This window comes from Eschrichtius robustus, chromosome 15 (assembly GCF_028021215.1).
Source record: "Eschrichtius robustus isolate mEscRob2 chromosome 15, mEscRob2.pri, whole genome shotgun sequence".
NCBI lineage: Eukaryota > Metazoa > Chordata > Mammalia > Artiodactyla > Eschrichtiidae > Eschrichtius > Eschrichtius robustus.
In genome coordinates, this window is record NC_090838.1 from 37,506,544 (window position 1) to 37,528,743 (window position 22,200).

Below are 22,200 nucleotides of genomic sequence, written 5' to 3' on the forward strand. Positions count from 1 at the left end.
GGCAGTCACATCCAGTTAATAATATCCTATAGATCTATAGTTTATTCCATCATTGGCAAATACGTTACATAGGGTTCAATGCCCATAGCAGACACCATTAATTAATCACAACACTGCTCTTCTGTGCTTCAAACAATACCTTCCCAAATCATGTTACCAAGAGATGAGACCCATTTGGCTCCTGGGTTTACTCATTCAATCACCAAACTATTACTGAATAACCTTCATTTTTTTTACTTAAAATTTTTTTATCTTCCAACCTTCCCTATTCCCTTAGCTCCCTCATGACCATTAACATGCGGGAATTTCTATGAGAAAAATGCAATGGGTATGATTTTTGGATGAAGCTAAGAGGAGCAACATCACAGAAGAGGTGGCATTTGAAGTATTATTAAAACAACAGTAATAACCACTACCGTTTAGCAGAGGGCCTGTTCTATGACTGGCATTGAATCTACACTTGATCTTACTAATCCTAACAATACTTCAAGATACTTATTATTTTTACCATCTTACAGATGAGGAAACTGAAGCTCAAGAGGAGTTAAGTCACTTGCCCAGGGACACACAGCATACAAGTGGCAGAGCTGAGATTCACCTTTGTAGCCTATGGTGGGTAGGATGTTCATAGATTGAAATAAAAGGAAGGAGACAGAGGCAGCACTTAGTAGCACCCCCAAAAATGTAATATTTAGGTATAAATCTGACAAAGTACATATGTACAAGATCTATATGAGGAAAACTACAAAGCTCTGATGAAAGATATCAAAGATGTCAAACCATGGTGAAAGCTATCTCCATCAAAAAATGGAGAGATATTCCATATTCATGGATAGGAAGACACAATATTGTCAAGAGGTTAGCTCTTCCCAACTTTATCTATAGATTCAAGGCAATCCCAATCAAAATCCCTGCAAGTTATTTCGTGGATATCAACAAACTAATTCTTAAATTTATATGGAGAGGCATTTATATGGCCCAGAGCACAATACTGAAAGAGAACAATGTTGGAGCCCTGATGATAAGACTTACTGTAAAGCTACAGTAATCAGGACAAGTGGTCTTGGTAAAAGAATAGACAAATAGATCAATGGGCAGAATAGAGCCCAGAAATAGACCCACATAGATATAGTCAACTGATCTCTGACAAAGGAGCAGAGGCAATTCAGTGGAGCAAAGATAGAAAAACAAATGGTGCTGGAACTACTGGACGTGCAAAAAAAAAAAAAAGAAGAATCTAGACACAGACCTTACACCCTTCATAGGTAGAAACAGAGGGGAGGGGACAGAAGAGGCCTGAGGAAAAGAAAATTGGATAATTATTTAAAACATATTGCAATTGATATGTAGATGGCCCATGTGTAATGAGATCAGTGTAAGATGAGCACACAAGGAAAACTGGCCCTTTTGAAAGCAGACCCAGGCATCCCAGAGCAGAGAGAGCCACCCAAGGTCATTGAGTGCTCACCAGGCCAAGAGGAAGGAGCAATGGATCCACTAGAAAACTTCTGCAGACTGGGGAGCCCTGTGCCTCAATTCCTGCAAACTTGCTACAGGAGGGGGCAGGCCTCAGTCCTGGGCTCGTGTGCCGTCTTCTCTGAAGAGCTCAGAGGATGGGTCATGAATGGACGGGTAGGTTCCAGGATGAGTAGAAGGGTCCCTCCGCTTCATGGTTCATTGTAGAGAATAGAGTGCAGAGGGGTTGGTGGTGGTTCAGCCTTCGTAATGTTATCTTCTGATCTCTCCAGATCAGGGGGAGAAGGGTGTGTCATTCAATGGTCCTTGTAAAGTCTGCCTACCACGAGGAGCAAGGGTGCGTTGGGGTGGCCAGGCCAGGCTGAGCCAAGTCAGTGGGACGTTTGGGTTGTATTCTGCCAAATAATTTCCTGAAGCAGCTCTAAACATTGGCTTGGGGTGAGGCACAAACGGCTGTGTGAGATTCTGAGAGGGAAACGACGGGGCAGGACAATCCCGGGATGTCTTCTTCCAACGGTCTGAGCAGGCAGTGGGTACCATGAGGAGGGAGGAGAGGACCTGGGGGCCAGTTCCAAACTCGATGGTAACAATTTCAGGGCCTTCCAGATGAGGGGGCAGAGTGAGGGGAAGGCTTATGAACGGCTCGCCAATTTCAGAGAGGTTGTTGGACACGATGGCCGGTGTCCTTTTCCGGGGAGGATGAGGTTAAGAGACTTGACGACATTCAGTGAACGAGGTCCTCACAGTCAGTGTGTCCCCACAATCCCGTCCCATCCCTGGGCCTCCGTTTCCTCATTTTTAAGTGAGACACTTGGAGTAGAGGGCTCCCTGGTGTGCCTTCCAACTATACATTCTGTCCTATGAGAAGACACAGGAAGCCCTTGTCTTCAGGGAACTTCGAGTCTAAATCAGGAGGCTCACACCGGGCACAGTGTGGAGATGAGTTGTGTAGATGGTGAATGTGGAGAGGAGGGGGTGAGCCGGGGAGGCCAGAGATGCTTCAGGAAGCTCAGAGCTGGGGGCCTGGGGCCAGGACTGAGCTGAACTGAAGCCCTCTGATCGGGATGCAGGTCGGATACTGGCTGTGGTTGTGAAGCTCTTTCCCAGACCCCTGGCTGCGGGGCCTCCCCCCATCCTCACGGTGGGGCAAGGGGCCGTCTCACAGACCCTGCTCCTTGTAAGCTCGGTGGCTCTCCTGCCTCTTTGGGCCACAGAGACGCTAACCTGCAGGCCCTGAGAGGCAGCTCAGCCCGCATCTTGAACTCATTTTCCAGCACGAGGGGGTCTGGTTTTATGTCGCAGTCCAAGGCACGTGTTTACTCAGCTTCTCTGCTCCCCAGCCCAAGGAAAGATAACTGAACTTGATGGATAACCACTAATTGGATCATTACCTTCATTTTGAAATGATTGCCCCTAGCCACCGGGGGCATTAGTTCCAAGCTGGGGCCCCCCAATCCGGCCCCAGGCAAGCTGTGGAGCAGAGGACGGCTCCATCTCAGACCCCAGCAGGACCGTGACCCCGCAAGGGCTCACAGCTGTGCTCCTGCCACACTATCCCCTCCAGCCAGCCCCCTCCCTGCTCCACCCGGACTCTGTGTGCCCAGCCAGTCAGGCTGCACCTTGCTCCCTTGGATACTCCCCCTCCCCCGTGCCCCCTTGTCCTTGTTCCCAGTGCTCCAGCGAACACAGCTCCCACCGAACCATCCTCTCTGCTTTTCTGAGCATCCCTCCCTCAGCGCACCACCTCCCTAGTTCTTCCTGCGTACGCTTTACCTCCACAGACAGAGAACAGGGTCCTTGAAGGCAGGCCAAGCCCTCTTCTCTCAGGCTCCCTTGCACTGCTGGCACTGGTCTGGGCACCCAGCAGTGGCTTCTTGGTTGATTGATGTTATGGGGCAGGAAGGGATGGGCCGGAAGGGAGGGCGATTGATTCCAGCTGAGGAAGGAGGGAGGCAGGCACAGGCCGAGGGGAATGGATGCCAGGCAGGTGGGGGCAGGAGGGTCAGTAGCTCTGAAGGAGTCTGCCCCCCCTCCCTGGTGGCTCTGACCTAGGAGCTTGGGTTAAAAAAAATAGTTTACAGAAGTAATCCCTCTGAGAGTGATTAAATAAATTACCATAACTCCTGAGATGAAATATGACAGCCATTAAAAGTTCTTTGAAGACTAATGATATATAGGGATAAAACCAAGTTACAGAATATAATGTAGAATTGATTCCATTAAAAAATGTTGTTGAAACATACATATAGGATGATGGTAGCTGACAGGTACTGGGCCCTTACAGCACTGCCTGCATCGTGCTCTGGGCTTCCTATGTGTTATCTCCCGCAGGCTTCATACCAATCCTAGGAGCTAGGTTCTGTTCTTATCCCCATTTTACGTATGTGGAAACCAAGGCACAGAGATGAAGTAACTTTTCCAACTTTCTCTCTTGAAGCCTTTGGAGCTCTGAATTTCTCATGCTGCCTTGAGGGCCCTTCCACAGGGGAATTAGGTCAAAGCTGACCAGTCATGTTCTAGGGAGTGTGGTTGGGGGTCTGTTTTGTGGAAGGTGGACCAGTTGTGCTCCGTGTGTTCCCAGAAGAGAAGGGGGGTAGGGGTACCGGGAGGAAGCACGACTTCGGCTGCTGGGCAGGGAGGAACCCTGTGTCCCTGGAAGTGATCAAGAATTAGCTGAGAACCAGCTTCCTTGGACACCGGAGAGGGGCTTTCACACTAGGATGACCTCTGAGGACTTCTAATCCTCACAGCCTATGAAGAATGCCAGCCTGGGAATGAGATCTAGGCTTTCCCTGCCCAGGTGCCAGCGCAGAGAATCCAGGGGCTTATGAGTTGCTGTTTCACCCGTCTTATGATCTAAATGTTTGTATCCTTCCAAATTCATACGTTAAAACCCTACCCTCTGCGTCTGATAGTATTAGGAGATGGGCCCTTTGACGGGTGATTAGGATTAGATGAGGTCATGAGGGTGGGGGCCTCATGAATGGGATTAGTGCCCTTATAAGGGTCATAAGAGAGCTTGCTCCTTCTTTCACCCTCTCTGCCTTATGAAGATAGAAGAAAACAGCTTTCTGTATCTCAGAGGAAGGCCCTCACCAAGAACCCCACCACAATGTCACCCTCATCTTGAACTTCTAGCCTCCAGAGCTATGAGAAATACCTTTCTGTTGTTTAAGCCCCTGAGTCTCTGGTACTTTGTTATAGCAGCCCATGCTGACCAAGAGCCCCCTCTGGGAGATGGGTGCCCTATCCTGGCACTCTCCAGATTTCCTTAAGAGAGTATAAACCATTGCCATTCCTCTTAGCCCTCTCTGTCTCTCAAACACCCATGAGTTCCATGTGCTAAAGGCCCTGGAGCCCAAGATCAAGTTTCTCAACCTTTCCTACATAGGGGCACCTGGGCAAGTTTGGGCAGTGAAAGTGAACATTCTGGAGAAAGGTCATGGTACCCCAATAATAGTGTTGTCCTGCAGAGAAAGGCTCGGGGTAGGGAGACTGAGTGTCTTCTGTCGCCTCCTGAGATGTTGTGTAAATCTGGCCTACCCGGGCCTGGGAGGTCTGAGACGTATGTGTGTGGTGAGGTGGGGGGACGTGTCTCCTGACTGAGATCTTCAACGTCCACTTACAGTTTTCTAGGCAATGTCCTGACCTTTGAAAAAGGACACTGGGATGAGAAATTCAAGCTGACATCCTCCCGTTATCTCACAGTGCCCACTGGTGTTGATTGTGGTGTTTGGTAATAAATCAATCAAGTTCTCTTTATTGCCTGGTAAGCGTGTATCCAGCTTTGCATGTGCTTGTGTGTGTGTGTGTTTGGGGAGGTGAGGCATGAAGAGAAGGCGTGGCCCTGCTCTGGGGGTTAGCCAGACCCAGGAGGAAACCGTTCATAGTAAACCCACAAAGCTGGACGCTGCTCTGTGGAGTTGGAGAGACTAGAGTGGCTTGTCAGCCTGGAGGAGCTGAGCACGAAGCAGCGCGTGCCTGCGGTCTGAAAAAGCCCCGAGTAGTCCTATGCCTTTTATACTTAGTGAAGTACCTTTTACTCTGTGTTTCCAAAGAGGTCACCGAGCGCCCTCAGATGTGGAAGGAGTTGATATGAAAGCTCTGGGCAAATCGGCCGCCTCCACCAGCCAAGCCCCTCCCTCTCCACTCTCCCCCCTTTCTACTTTTTCTCCCCGCTCCCCTCGATTTAAACCTGGGGGGAAAACACCCCTCTTCTTCTGCCCTGTCCACAGCATCGCTTTTCTTTCTGGGGGGAAGTGGGGTGGCATTTATTGGTATTGAGCACCCAGGATGAGAGGTCTTGGTACTGGGCACTGCTTCCTGGGGACAGAACATGAGCGAGACCCAGTGTTTATCCTTCTGGAACTCAGGAGGGACACTGCAGAGCCACGAGGAGCCAGGGTGTCAAGGACGGCATGAGGCTCCACCCCCCGGGGCGGCCGTGGGTGCTGCGAGCAAAGGTGGGGAGTGTGCATGACAGGGGAGGGAACCAAGGGGTCATTTGGGGGAAGGTGGTCAGTGTGGGTCCAGCCTGACTTTTGAGGGTGAGCAAGCACCAGCCACGCTTAGGTTGAACAAGGCGGCAATAAAGGCTGCTGTCCGAGCCCCGCAGAATGCTTGACCTTTCTCACTGACGCTGGCACATCTGGCCAGGCAGGGATGCAGCCTGACATCTGACTTAGTCTCTGCTCTTCCTTGCCCCACCTTCCCAGAAATCTGACCTCCTCCCCTGGACCTGTCTAGTTATTTCCTACTGGGCTCCATGGGAAGCATCCAGAATGCCCGTGTACTCAGGATGTCTGCCCAGGTTGCGCTGAGGGCAGAGCCCGGCTCCGGGGCCTGGCCTGGCAGTGGTCCTCTCTCTTTCCCAGGTGTGAGGAGGACCCTCTGGAATGCCCCCACCTGCCTGGGACTGATTCTGATGGCTCCTCTGACCCAGTAGATGCGCCCTGGTTCTAGGCAGCACCAGCTTCCTCATCTCCCCCAACAGGGCCTGTCTTCCTTGGACCCCAGGTTTTCTCCCCTGTGCTGACATGGTGCTCCTTTCCTCGGGAGCCTCGGGCCCAGGAGGAATTGTTGACTTCTCGGTGGTCCCCGTGGGCTTGGCCAGTGCCTCCTCTGAATTCACTGACCTGTTTCAGCTGCAGGAAACGCGTCAGCTCCACATTCTGCACTCTCCTTCAGGCAGCTCAGCCCCACTCTTTTAAATGGTCCCTCTATGTCACTCTGTGGGGCTGGTTCTAATTCTTGGCCATGACTCTAATCTGCTGACCACATGGCAGCTGCCATCTTGTGTCTTGCCCACGACGGGAAGTGTCTTTAGCTCTCCCCGCCCCCTCCGCCTCTTTCTAGTATCCATCTGGAGAAGGGAGAGACAAACAATGAGCTGGGTGTTTTACATTTTTTTTTTTTTTCTCATTTAAGCCTCGCAACATCTCTCCTACATGGTGTTAGGCTTTTTCCCATAGAGAAGGAATCTGAGGCTCTGAAAGTTATCTCAGTCGCCCAAGGTCTTACCAGTGGTGAGGCCGAGCTGGGTTAGAAACTAGTCTCTCTGGGTCCAGGTTCCCTGCTCAGTTTTTGTTATGGGCTGAATATGTCTCTCAAAAAGAAATATTGAAGTCCTAACCCCTGGTACCTGTGAGTGTGACCTTATTTGGAAATAGGGTCTTTGCAGATCTAATCAAGTTAAGGTGAGCTCATAGTGGATTAGGGTGAGTCCTAATGCAATTGCTGGTGTGCTTATAAGAAAAGAAAATTTAGACAGAGCCACAGGGAGAACACCATGTGAAGACGGAGGTGGAGATCGGTATGATACCTCTACAAGCCAAGGAACCCCAAGGCTATTGGGGGAGAGGCATGGAACAGATTCTCCTTCAGAACACGCACATGGAACCAACCCTGTGGATACCTTGGTTTTGGACTTCTAGCCTCCTGAACTGTGAGAGAATAAATTTCTGTTATTTTAAGCCACCCAGTCTGTGGTCATTTGCTGTGGCAGCCCTAGGAAAATAATACAGTTTCTTATACTTCACTCCAAGGATGCCAAGAATGCCTCTTTTTCCTGGCCTAACACCAGTGGACTCCTTCAGAACCCACTCTCAGAATCCTTCTCTCTGGGGTTGACTCAGATCTGATTAAGAGCCTATTGCATGGGTCCACCTGGGAGCCGGCCCAGGAAGTGACAGAGGACAATGAGTAAGTAAGCAGCTTATTCTTGCAGCCATCAGGGAAGGCTTTGCGGTGGCAGAAGCATGGTAGAGAACAGAAATTGGAGATGAGGATGAAAAGCTAATTTGAGTGGGAAAGGAGAGCAGTGAATGTAAAAGCACCTGGCATGATAAGGCACGGTGTTTATTACATAGTAGGTGGTCAATTAATGTCAGTAAAAGAACCTTAAAAAATGTGAGATGTCTTGAAAGCAGCTGGAACCAGGTATGAACCACTGTATGTTTGCTGGATACAGGTTTTAGGCAAGAGTATTGTTAACTAAATTTGAGTGAATTGTCAAAGGTGTACCTCTAGTACAATGGGGGAAACCCAGTCTCAGGCCTCAAGAGTTGTGAATTCTGGCTTTGACTCTGCTGCTTCCTAATTTTTGTGACCTGGGACAAGTCATTTCATCTCTCTGACCCTCGGTTCACTCAACTGTAGAATGGAGATAATAAATGTCTCTTACTTTACAGAGTTGTAAAGATGGAATGGCAAAGAATTTGAATGTGCTTTGTAAACTGCAAAGCCCAATTTGAACATAAAGTACTATTATTTATATTATTAATGACTGGTCAGGCTCTTTTCTGTCCTGCAAATGCCCCATACACATTGAGTCTCTATGTCTTTGCTTATGATCTCTTTACCCACTTGGAAGTCCATCTTTGTTAGTTAGGATTAGATTTGGATGCAAGTAACAGAAACCCAAGACAACAGTGGTATGTTTCTCTCCTGTAATAGTCTGGAGGCACTTCAGGGCTGGTATGAGTGACTTAGACCTTTCCATCTCTGCTGTGCCTGGGTTGCCATTTCCAAGGTCACCTTATAGCCCAAGATAGCTGCTGGAGCTCCAGCCATTACATCCACATTTCAGCAAGGAGGAAGAAAAGACAGAGGGCAGACTTCTGTCTTTAAGGACACTCTGTGGGAGTTGCGTATGCCACCTTTTTATATATTCTATTGGCCAGAAATTAATCACATGGACACATCTACCTTCTGGAGAAACTAGCAAATGTGGTTTTTATTCTGGGTGGTCACGTGCCAAGCTAAAAATCAGGGTTCTATTATCACCGAAGAAGGAGAGAAGACTATTTAGGGGAGAACTATGGATAGCATCTCTGCCATTCCCTTTGTCTCATCTCTGTCGATCCATATTTCATTTTTCAAGATCGAGTCAAGTTCATCTTCAAAATAAGGAGTTTTTGTTAGGGAGATACATAGCTAGTCCCTATGACACTTTATGCCAGGCAGTGAGCTAACTGCTTTACATGGATTATCTCACTTAACTTGCGCCACAGCCCTGTGGGCTAGGCACTATCATTGCCTCAGATTTATAGATGAGGAAATGTGGCTCAGAGCTGTGAAATGTCACAGTCTAGGTTTCCTGGGAAACAAACTCTGAGATGGAGTTTAGCAATTGGTGGGCAGGACGTGTATCAGAGAGCGCTTTGGGGGTTGCATGCCTGTGGCAGGGAGGGGATGGAAGCAGGACGGGGCAGAGGGAGAAGCTGAGCTGTGATGTGGTTCCAAAAAAGGTCTCAGCGGAGTTCCCAGGGAATGTGGAGCTGGGATAGCCCTGCAGAGCTGTTCCACGTTGACACTAGGAGGACAGGCCTTTAGGCCCCTGTGCTGATCACTCATTTGGACACAGGCTGCCCCAGGAAGGGGCCTGACCTTGGGCTAATCACTTTTCCGCTGAGGCAATCTCCAAGGAGGCTGACAGCTGAGGGCTTTCTGCCGGCAGCACACCCCATGGCTGCAAGTATAAGTCCTTCCTTCCTGAAGCAGAATCCTGGAGGGATCAGAGTTCCCCCACATAAAGTCACGTGACTAAGCTTGCAGCAAGTAGCCAGTGACAGAGAGACAGGACTAGTACCAGGACATCTGACTCCAGAAATTAGGCTTTTCCTTCGCAACGAGACTCGGCTTGCTCAGAGTCACAGCTAGCAAGTAACGCCCACAGTCCAAGCACCCTCATCAATATTCTAAATCAATTTGCTATACTGCCTCTCTAGGGGTCTCCAATGGTGGTTCCTCCTGGGAACTTTACCTCTGTGTTTCCTATGTACCGGGTTCCTTTTTTCTCTCTGAACAAACTCTGGCACTTAATACTACTTTGGCTGAACTATTTCGAGTCACTCAGTCAAACCATTGTTTTGTTGATAAAGGGCTCCTAGGGGCTCAGCCCTCTGCCAGGTGGAGTTGGATTCTGAGGACAGATCCTGTCCCAGCAGAGCTGCAGGCTGCTTGGAGAGCTGAGGCTGACGCCCGCGGAGATGTTGGCGATTGAGGCAGGACTGAGTGGCCCTGTGAGTCCTGTCTGCCAGTGCTCTGGGGTTCAGAGGGAGGAAAGAGTGACTGGGGCTGGATTGAAATGCTCCCGGCCTCCACCCACCCATCACAGGCTCCCGGAGGCTGGGGCCAGATGTTCCCCTCTTTTGGAATCCATCAAGTGCTAGTAAATGGGAAGAGATTTTAGAATCAGAGAACTAGAGGAGGATAGTCATGTTTCTTATCTCAGAGACGGAAAACAGAGGCCCAGAAGGCAGCATGACCTGCCCAAGGTGACACAGCCGGGTGGTGGCACAGCTGGACTGAGAACCCGGGTCTTCTGACCCCCGGCCTTGTCCACCACCCGGAGTTGCCCCTGCTAAGTGAGGGCAGAAGGACCAGATGCAGACTTCAGGCTGGCCCCTGCCTTCTAACATTCTCAGCAACGCATTCAGGACCATCACTGTCACCAAGAGAGAAACATAACATCGGATTGGGAATAGCAGGCCCGTGGCAACACCCCGCAGAACCCTACACCCTATATACCCTGATTTCCACCAGCCCAGCTGCCTCCTTGCTTGTTCAAGGCAGTTGCCCCAGGAAAGGGGGCTGCGGAGAAGAGAGTACAAAAGTCCTTTCTATTTGGGGCTTAGCACCTGGGACTGCAGACAGCGCCAAGTCGAAGGAGAAGATTTAGGAGTGATTCTGTAGGAAGCCAGAGTGTAAGAAGCTTTAGCTCAACAGTTCAATATGCGAAAGGCTTTTGCCCACCGCCTGAGAGAGGCTCCCTAATACGCTGTAACCTGCATCTTCCCCCGAAACATCTTAGCTCCATGAAGCAATAAAACAGTCTGGCCTAAGTTACTGAACTTCTTTGAAGTCCTGAAGTGGCCCATAAATAAGGTGAGTACTTTGGAAGGGAGCGGTTTTTTTTAGGAGGGATCCCTAAGCGGCTCTTTCAGAGTCACATTGATTTGTAGCCGCCTCTAAGTCAATTTCCTGGGGTTCATAAATCTTGATTTGAGCAAAACAAAAACGTCATCAATATATATTTGATGCATTTCTTACCGCTCCATAGGAAAGGAAGGAAAAAAAAAATGTCAGCATTCTCACCCACCACCCTGGAGCAGGCATGGGACACGGCCGTTCCTGGCTCCTGGCAGACTATTTCGTTGTGAACCATAAACTCCGGGTAACAAATGTACCATTTCATGGTCAGCAAGAGTGGTAACTGTCACTGGAGAAATAAAACTGAGTTATTGTTTCCAGTTTCAAAAGAACAGCAACAAGTACAAAAAAAAAAACAAAACTGTATGCGATCCCTGTCCTCTTCCCCTCAGACACCTGCAGCCATCTAATGTTTCACTGAATCCTGCCACATAAATGCATAGCTTCACTGACTAATCCATATGGCTCCAGAGACCACTGTTACATGAGAACTTCAACTGATGGGGCCAGGCAGCCCAGGGCAGCTTAATCTTTTTTAATTCAAATCGACTGAGTCCCATGTGGCCGGGAGATGATACCCTATATGCTGCAATCAGACTGACCTAGACTTCTCGTGCTCTAAATGATTAATGAAACTGCCTCGAGTTTGTTTCTATGGTGATTGGAAACCCGACCCGGACAGAGGAATCTGCCATTCACGGGAACAGAACCGAAAGGGGGGCACTGGGGACCCTGGCCGCTAGTCGGGAAGTGGGGACGCACAATGCGGCGAGTTCCTCTCCCAAACCTGCCGCTGGGCTCAGAAAGCGGGGTGAGGGGATAGGCAAGAAAATGGCTCTTTTAGGGAAGTTTTAGCTTGACTCAACTGCAGAATTATCTCCTCCCCAGCCCCAGAAAAATCTAAAAACTCTTTAAGTGTTTCTAAAGCAAATGACCCAAGAGTTGAGGGAAGACAGTATCGAACTCACTTTTGGTTTCCTAAAATAAATCCATGAATAAATAAAATAAACTAAAACCCTGAAATCTTTTGATTCCTTCTTTAGAATGAATGGTTTTGTCCATTATGAATATTACAAAACCTGCTGAGTACCTCACATTACTTGTTTACTCTCTGGTCATGTGTGCTTTTATTTGTTTTTCTTCCTCATTTGAAATAAGTCCCATTTGGGCTTCACACAGCAAAACTTTGCAGTCAGAACTGGCAGAAGTAGGCAGCGTGGGACTTCGGGGACATTAGACGCTGCTGACAGAGAAGCAAAGGGTATGAATAGTTAGTGCCAATGGTCACCTGCTGCCGTCTGCCTGGAGGGACAGTTGGGTCCTGCTTCAGGATAGAGACCATCCTAGCTTTCTCGTCAGAGCCCCCAAACCCTGCTCGGGTGTCCCAGCTCCATGAAATCCTGAACCTTTAGAGAGGTCACGCCCAAAACACCAAAGGCCACACCTTGTCATTTTAAAATCCAAGGCCATTGACCGAGGAATAATGACTATAAAAGTTGGTGAGGGCATCATTCCCCTTCTTTCATTCTCCCCCCACTGCCCACCTACCTTTCTTCACAAGATCCCCGGCCACCTCCTTAAACATGGTTCCCTACCTGTAAACCTTTGATGCCCGTGTTCCCTAGAGAAGAAATTCCAGACTTTAGTAGGACCCACAAGGCCCTCCAAGGTTTCCCCCCACCTCCTGTTCCAGCTCTATCTCGCACACATCTCTGCCAACAGTTCCCTGAATGTCCTGCATGATTCTCCCATTCTCTGCCTTTGCTTTGCTGCCCCCTCTGTCTGGGATGCCCTTCCCAATGTCTGGGTCTGTTCCCCAAGACCCAGCTCAAGTGCCGTCTCAGCTCATGGGCATCCCAGCTCCTCAGCACAGATCCTCCTTCCTTCTTAATATGCCTTTTATCTTAGGGTGTCCCAGGCTCTGCCTTGCATCACAGGACATCTTGGTCCCGGTCGCAGGGCTTGGCACATGGTGTGTGCTCAGTCTGTTTGTTCAGTTGAATTTCTTCTTCCAACCCTGCTCCTCGGTCCCTGGCTCCACGGTTAGCTGGGAAGTTCATCTGACCACCATATTTGTTGTCCCCCTGACGGTCACTACTAGCTGTCCCCAGAGGAGCAAAGGCGTCAGGACTTTGTGAATCAGCAAACACCTAGGAACGCTTCTGCGAAAGCAACCCGGAGCTGCTCTAGTTTGGCTCTAAGCCTCTCTTCTGACCAAGCTGGGGCTCACTGGGCCCGAGCTTTTGCAGCAGTTTCTCCAAATTGAAACCTTCCCTGTTGAGGGCCTGAGCTGGTTACAGCCAGGCTGGGTGTGTTTAGAGGGTCTGGCTAGCCCAGCCTCTCTCACCCCAGCCCCTGACTCGGCCCTGCAGGGGTGCAGCTGTCAGGCAGCGTCCTCCCTCTGCCCTTGGCAGGAGGAGGGGAACCTGAGTAAGAACGGGCCTCAGCCAGCCTCTCGCCCGTCCAATGAGACATTTCCACAAACTACCTGCTGGTGAGCAATCCCTTGGCCTTATCTGACTCTCCCACGGCGGGGGGTATCATGTGTGCGTGTTGTGTTCTCTGAAGGCGCAGGTGGCAGAGCTTGGGTGTGGAGGCCTGTCGAGGAGGGAGCGGTATGCAGATGCCCAGGAACAGATCTTGGGGTGAGCAGAGGCAGGGTATCCCTGCGTCAGTGATGAGCCTGAATGCGTGACGTCCCGCATAGTCCCCATTTCACCAGCTTACAGACCCCACCCCAAATCTCTCACCTGGACTCCCCCGTGCCCTAGCACAGAGCTCGCGGCATACGTCTCTGACATGTGTCCCAGCCTCTGCTTCACTTGTTAAATGGACGAGGTCATAATCCCTGAGTCTGTAACGCTTTGTAAATGGTAAAGCATCTCTCTCCCCTGTTCCTCTTACCTTCCCTTCCCCACGACCCTGTCCAACCAAACTGGTACTTGTCGTGGCTGCGCATGTTTTTAAATCACATTTTATTTTCAGGGGTTCAGAAAAGTCCCATTGCTTCCATTCAGAAGGTTCTTCCCTGGATGTCGTGGGCACTCTGCCTGGGCTAGGCGGGGGGTGGGGCCTGGTGGAGAAGACTTGGGAGAGTTGGTCGCTGAGGTGAGGAAAGTGAGACGTGGCGAGAGGGAAGTGAAGCCATGAATATTTAGATGAGGAGGAGAGTGGAATTCAATCTGACCCTGATACACAGGAGGATTGGATTGATAGCAATAATCTAAAATTAGAAGCACTCAGTCATGGGAGTTTGGAGCTCAGACTCTAGAGACAGACTAGGTTAAAAACTGAATTTGCCACTTACCAGCTGAGTGACCTTGGGCAAGTTACTCAATCTCTCTGTGCCCCAGCTGCTTCATCTGTAAAGTGGAGATATTAAAGTACTTCCTCTATGGGATGGTAGTGATGATTGAGTTCCTGAAACAATACTTGACACACAGTACACACTAGCTGCAGTTACAACTAAATAAAGATCAACATCATGTACCTTCCCGAGACTGTCAGGATCTCTCTTCTAGAGTTCCTTTTGCTGTTTTCCCAAACTCTCCGACCCCACCTCCCCACCGCCTTTTATTTGTTGTGGAGGAAAGGAGGGTCTAGCTCACTGATGTCCAACAGAAATATAATACAAGACACATAATAAGAAATTTAAAAATTTCTAGAAGCAACACTAAAAAAATTAAAAGAAATAGGCAAAATTAATTCTACCAGTATATTTCATTTAACCCAATACATCTAAAATACTATCCTTTCAACATGCAATCAATACAAAAAATTATAGATTTGATTCGTAGGACTGGAGCATGTCTGAGGTGGGTGTCCAGAATTTCAGGTGCTGGCTTGCGCTAGCCCCAAGTTCAAAGTTATCCCCAGAGAGAAGTGAACCCACAAGATTTTGGAGTGAAGCCTTGCTCCATCTTTGCCCAGCCATCTGTGAGGAGGTGGAGAAGGGAGCTGCATCCTTATTGTCTGCTCCTATAGAGGAAAACTGAGCCAAGCTCTGCCCTGAGGATGCTCTGGGTTAAGAGGTACTGATCCACAGGGAGCAAAAATGAGATGGAGCAGAGGGAATCCACCTCTGTCTTTTGGAAGTTAAACATTTCAATTAAAAGGCCAGATTATCCAGGTCTAAATCCTGCTTTGATTCTTAAGTTTTAAACTTTGCTCCTCAATTTTCCCATCTGTAAAATGGGGTAATGATAGTACTGACCTCAAACAGCTGTTAATGAGGATAAAATAAGTCTTGCAGAGCACTCAGAATGGTGCCTGTCATGTAATATGTTTGTCAAATAAATGCAATATTTTAAGGAACTACCAACTATTTGATTCACTGCAGTATCTCCAGCCCATATAGGTGCTCAATAAATATTTGTGGAATGAAATAAGTGCTTTCAAGGAGAGCTTTGGCAACAGATAGAAGGCATAGTTCGATAAGCCACAAAAGTTACTCCAGCAGCAATCGATGATTGCTAACGTGTCTCCCGGGGGTGATGACGAGAGGTGAGTGTGGGCAGCAGAACTTGCTTTGTGAATGGGGGGCGAGGCTGGGTGTCTTTCTCTGCTATTCACCCACTGCTCTTACTGTTTCCTCCATGTGTTTAATGAGTGTTTAAGGGCTACCAGTTTCAAAAGGTGCCAGTGATGTGGTGCAGGACACCCCAAGTCTCTGTCTGACCCTGACTTCTGGCTTTGTCTATCTTTGGGTGAACCTTGGGGTATGGCAAAGACTAGCTGGGTCACATTACACAAAACTCTTTCTAGATAGTTGGAGTCCAAGGAGAACAATCTAGAAACACAGGCCATTCTCCCAAGGACATGGGGGTTGACACCACGATGAACAACCTCCTCCTGCCCCACCCCCACCCCCCATGATGGAGAGTGGGGTTGAGTAGAGGGAAAGAGGATAAACTCTATCTGCCATCTTCCTGTCCCACGGCTTCCCGTAACTTCCAAGGGAGTCCAAGTGGACTCCGAAATGTGCCCCCCTCCCCGGCCCTGCCCCCCTTTCTATGGTGGGGACATAATCAAATAAGGTATCACCTGTTGATAATCAAATGAGAACAACATATAACACATTGTGTGACCCAACAACAGTGGGGACCATTAGGATGTGTCTCTAAAGATTGGAAAGCCCACTAGGGCAGGTGGCACAGGAGAATTACAGGGAGGTGGGATTTTGAGGATGCTTGGGCTATTTTAGTCAGTCTGGGGTATTCGTTTGTTTGGCTAGTAAACTAATGACACCTTAAAAGCACTGAGTAACCACGGCCCCCGGTTTCCCACCAATACTCTGATTTTATCTCATAGGGACTCTGTGGCCCAGCTCTTCACCCCGGTTCCTGCACCAGCCCTGGCCCAGCCTCTGGTGTGCATGTGGGCTGCAGTCCGCTCCCCGAGACTGTAGACACTTTGGGTTCCCGTAAGTAGCTTTGACAGGGCTCAGCAGTATTCCCTGGATGAAAGCTGTTTTCTTTTAAAAAACAGATGTTGATGACAATAAAAGTCTGAAGAGGAGGTTACAATATAAGTGGATTTTTAAATCACTTCTACTTAGAGGAATTCACAGGACATGTTTTAAAAAATATAGCCCCCTACGTGATTCCTATTACTAGTTCCATTGATGAAAAGACTCAACCACATTTGGTTAAACATCCTTAATACTAAGGGGCACCTCAAAACACATTTCCAGATGAAAAACGATGTAGATTTTTTTTCTTTTCAATTAGGCCTAACTTTCTGTCAATGGCTCTCCCGTTACCTCTCTTTTTATCTTTTTTAAAAATTAAAAAAAAACCAAAACAATGCAAGTAGTCTCTTTCATTTCTGAGACAATTAAAAAGGAGAAGCAAAAAAGTAAATGACTTTATTGATATTTTTAACTATTTTAAAAATAGGAAGCACATTAATATGATTGAAAATCTAAGAAGAACAAAAAGATAATCAGCAAAACCCTTCCCTCCCACCCCACTCCAGCCACCTTGTTCCCCTTCCCAAAGGTAACCAGCATTATCAGTTTTTTGTGTAATTTTCCAGAGACATGTCCCTCACAAACAAGTGTACACCCGCCTATTCTTTTTTCCTTTTTACGTATCATACACACATGCTATTTTCTCTATTGTTTTTTCAGTTAGCGATATATCCTGGAGATCATTCCTTTCCATTATATAAGACTTTTTCATTTTTTCCCAGCTGTATAGTATTTCATTGCATTCATTTAGTAAGCTGGCTGCAGATAGATATTTGGATTGTTTCCAGTCTGTTGCTATTACAAAACGTCTGCAAAGAAGTGCTTTGTATACATATAATTTCTCATGTATGCTTATATATCTGTAGAATAAATTTCTAGCAATGGTAGCTTAAGGTCAAAAGATATGGGCATTTGTAACTTTGATGAACTAACTTTCATTTAAAAGTCACTGGTAATCCCTTCTCCAGTGTGAGTCATATTACCATTTTTTATGTATAATTTTCCAGAGTCGCTCATTTAATAAGCACTTACTAAGCCCCTAGGGGCTGAGCGTTCTGTTAGGCACTGGCCATACAACACTGAACAAAACCGACTTTGAGACCAGAGGGGAGGTACACTGTGGGCAGAGCAAGTGCTCAGAACTGCTCAGGACACTTGGGTGTGAAAGAGTTATTCCCCCCAAGTCCCATCAAATCTGGCTCTCAGCGCCCCCCATGCCATGGTCTGCACTAAGTTCAACATTACTTGTTGGGGTCATTTCCTTTCCCATGGATCATCGCAAAATCCTGGGGTTTTTGCGGCCAGAAAGTCGGAGGCGGCTCTCACATGCTCATCCCACTGCCACAGTCCCTGTGGTCCTCACATTCTGCCTGCTTTGCGAGCATCGCCGGCTCCCAGCCCTCGGCCGTTCCCATCAACCCCCGTGTGGGTTCCCACCAGCCAGGACCGCTTCAGAGTTGGAGGCACAGGCTTTCCAACCTCAAAGGAAACCCTCGTCCCCACCGCCTTCTGCCCCTGGGAATTACTCAGTTTCCTGCCTTCTTTTCAAAACACCAGTTTCCATTCCTTCCTTCCCTTGCCCAATGCTAACTGCCTCCTCAGAAACCCACCAACACCTGGGAGATGAGACACTCCCCCAAACCTAGACACTAAACCACAAAGGTCCAGCTGCTTTGAGAATTGGGGGAAGGGAATCCCATTTTCCTTCCTGGGTTTTCTGTATCCATGGGACTAAAGCAAAAATGTATATGTATATGTTATGCCATCGCATAAATACATAAATTAAATTATAAGTGCAAACTATAAGCTCTGTTTACTGCTGTATTCCCTGCACCTAGAATAGTGCCTGACACATAGTAGGTGCTCAATAAATATTTATTGACTGGAAGAATGAAGTATTATGAAGAAAAAAAAATGGGAGAATGCCTGAGAGGAAAAATTAGTTAGTGGTGACTGCTTTGGACTGAGTAGTCAGAGATTCTCCAAGGAGATGACATTTCCAGTGATCCTTGAGGATCAGAAGAAATCAGCTCCGTGAAGTGTATGGGGAGGAACTGTCCAGGCAGAGTGTGGGGGACCCAGAGAGGAAGGGAACTTGCAGTGAAGCGAGCACAGGAAGAAGCCTTGGGCAGCGGTGTCACAAGGAGGTGACAGAGGAGGGCAGAGGCTGATCGGGGGGGACCTTGGAGGGTATGTTAAGGAGTATAGACTGTATGCAAACTGTAATGCAAAAACTTTCCATAATTTTAAGCAAGGGAATAAAACTTTTTTTTTAGAATCTCTTTGCATTTTGGAAGGATCTCCCCAGCAGCTGTATAGGAGTGGATATGAGCACTGGATAGAGAAGTGGGTAAATAAGAAGATCATTAAGAGAGGTCATTGCAATCGTCACAGCAAGAACAGATGAGGGGTGTGGAGAGGATGGAAAAGTGTGGGAAGATTTAAGATACGTCTTGGGGACAGACTTGGCAAGACTTGATCCAATGTGGGAGATGAGAGAAAGAGGGAAATTTAAGTATTATTGTGAGCTGGGAATAATTGTGAGGGGAGGGGAGATCGCCGTTAAGAGATGGCTGAGGAGTACAGGTAAGACTCAAACTGCCCGGGTTCTGGTCCTGTCTCCCAGGTCAGCCATGGGATACTGGACAAGTGACCCACACTTGTGCCTCTGTTTCCTCATCTGGAAGAGAATAATAATAGTTCCTTCTTACATTTTTGAGGGTTAATTGATTAATCAAATGCTTATAATAGTGTCTTTTACATAGTAAAGTACCTAATAAAATTTAGCTATTTTTATTATCTACTTCTATGTTGGCATTTATTTTATTTATTTATTTATTTATTTTTGGCTGTGTTGGGTGTTCATTGTTGCGCGTGGGTTTTCTCTCGTTGCGGCGAGCGGAGGCTACTCTTCGCGGTGGTGCGTGAGCCTCTCATTGCAGTGACTTCTCTTGTTGCGGAGCTTGGGCTCTAGGCGCACGGGCTTCAGTAGTTGTAGCACGCGGGCTCAGTAGTTGTGGCTCGCGGGCTCTAGAGCGCAGGCTCAGTAGTTGTGGCTCACGGGCTTAGTTGCTCTGTGGCATGTGGGATCTTCCCTGACCAGGGCTCGAACCCGTGTCCCTTGCATTGGCAGGTGGATTCTTAACCACTGCACCACCAGAGAAGTCCCTACATTGGCATTTAAAACAGATGGACAGTATTCCATTTTATGAATAAGTTACTTATCCAAATCCCCATTTGTATTGCTTCCAATGCTGCAGCTTAGTAATAATAGGATAGCGCAGACTCAGGAGCTAAACTGCTTGAGCTCAAATCCTGCCCATATATTTATTAAATGTATAATTTTGACAAGTTACCTAACCTCTCTGTGCCTCAGTTTCTTCATCACCAAAGGTGAGGATAATGATAGCACCTGTCTCAGAAGATTCTATAAGAGTGAAGTGAGTTAGTGGGTCTAGATCATTCAGAACATATTAAACACCATGTCAGCATTTGCTTTTATCATCATGTGCCAGCTTCTCTTTTAAGCATGTTATGTGTATGTCCTCACTTAATATTTATAACATCCCTATGAGTAGGTACTACTCTTATCCCAATGTTACAGACCAGAAAACTGAGATATAGACACGATTTGAAACTAGACTCCAGAGCCCCTGGTTCTAACAACTACTGTCAATGGCACATCACTTTATATGTATCTTTGCTCATCTGTACAACTATTTCTTTAGGATACATTCCAAGAAATGGAATTGCATGATTTAAAAGTTCTTTTTTTTTTAATATATATTTTTTTAATTCAAATCACATTTATTTTAAATTTATTTATTTATTTATTTATGGCTGTGTTGGGTCTTCGTTTCTGTGCGAGGGCTTTCTCCAGTTGCGGCAAGCGGGGGCCACTCTTCATCGCGATGCGCGGGCCTCTCACTGTCGCGGCCTCTCCTGTTGCGGAGCACAGGCTCCAGACGCGCAGGCTCAGTAATTGTGGCTCACGGGCCTAGTTGCTCCGCGGCATGTGGGATCTTCCCAGACCAGGGCTCGAACCCGTGTCCCCTGCATTGGCAGGCAGATTCTCAACCACTGCGCCACCAGGGAAGCCCAAAAGTTCTTTTAAAGTATGACCTTTGATACACGAACACATCATTTTCCAGAGAGTTCGTAGCAGTTTACAATCCCACACAATTTACAGTAGCTATGTCTTCTTGGTGAATTACTCTCTCTACTGTTAAGTAATTCTTATTAATTCACTAGATTTGGAGCAGTGGGTGAAGTCACGCCCAGTGACATCATTGGTGGAAGTGACTCTCTCGGTGGCAGGTGATCGGGTAGAGCGGCTGGCTCTCCTGGCCTGAGTTGTAGGCTGGGGTAGGCAGGCTCTTGGTGAGGCCAGGCGTGTGGACAGCAGAGACTGGGAAGGGGCAGGGTCACACGTTACGTTTAGTTGTCACATTCCTTAGTCTTCTCTGACCTGGAACAGTTCCTCAGTCTTTCTTTTCATCATCTTGATCTTGAAGAGCATCATCCAGCAATTTGTGAAATGCCCCTCAATTTGGGATCAGACAGGGAATAACTATTTTAAATATGTTACAGAATTTATAGGAAAAGATGGATATAATGAGTAAAGAATTATATGGGTTTTTCAGAAAAGAAACGGACATTCTAATATAAAACCCAATGAAAATTCTAGAACTGAAAAATAAATTATCTAATACCATTCCACTTGATGGGATTAAAAGCAGATAGGACATTGGGTATCACAGAACAAAGGATCCATGAACTTGAAGATGGGACAATACAAATTAATCAAACTGAAGCAAAGTAAGAACAAAATTTTTTTAAATGAACAAATTGTCAGTGACACATGGAATAATATCAAATCGTCCAACGTATATGTAATTGGAGTCATAGAAGAGAGAGAGAGTATGACAGAAAAGTTTTCAAGAAACCATGGCCAAATATTTCTCAGATTTGATGAAAAACATCAACACGTAACCAAGAAATTTAACAAACCTCAAATGGGAAAAATATTGACACCTAGACCCATCATGGTCACATTGCTCAAAAAGATAAGGAGAAAATATTAAAAGAAGGCAGAGCAAAAAAAGATTACATACAAGGCAACATGGATATGAATTATGATTTTTTAAAAATTAGAAACAGTGTAAGCTAGACCACAATGGTACAGCATCTTTAAAATGCTGAAAGAGAAAAACCTTCAAGCTTGACTCCTAGAGCTAGTGAAATGATATATTCTTCAAAAATTAAGGCAGAGTAAAGACATTTTCAAGTAAGCAAAAGTTGAGAGAATTTATAGTCAGCAGACCCTCAATACAAGAAGTGCTAAAGGAAGTTCTTCAAACTGAAGAGAAACAATCCCAGATAGAAACACAAGTGAACAGGAAGAAATAAAGAGTTCCAGGAAATAGCAAGCATGGAGATAAGTAAAAAAGATTTTTGTCTCTTTCCTCAATTTCTTTAAAGTACAATTGACAGTTTAAAGCAAAAAGAATAATAATAATCTATCATAGGGTTTATGACATAAGTAAAAGTAAAATATACGACCGTAATAATACAAAGCATAGAAGGAGCTAAATGGAAGTTTATTGTTGTTTAGTTTTTCACTACATGTGAAATAGCATAATACTAATAAATTGTAGTCTCTAAAAAGTTAAAGCTGCATGTTGCAATCCCTAGAATAAGAACCAAAAATAAAGCAAAGAGGTATAACTAAAAATCCAATGAAGGGGATAAAATGGAATGCTAAAAAATAATCTCCAAAAAGTCAGGAAAAGTGGGAAAAGCGAACAAAAACAGAGGGACAA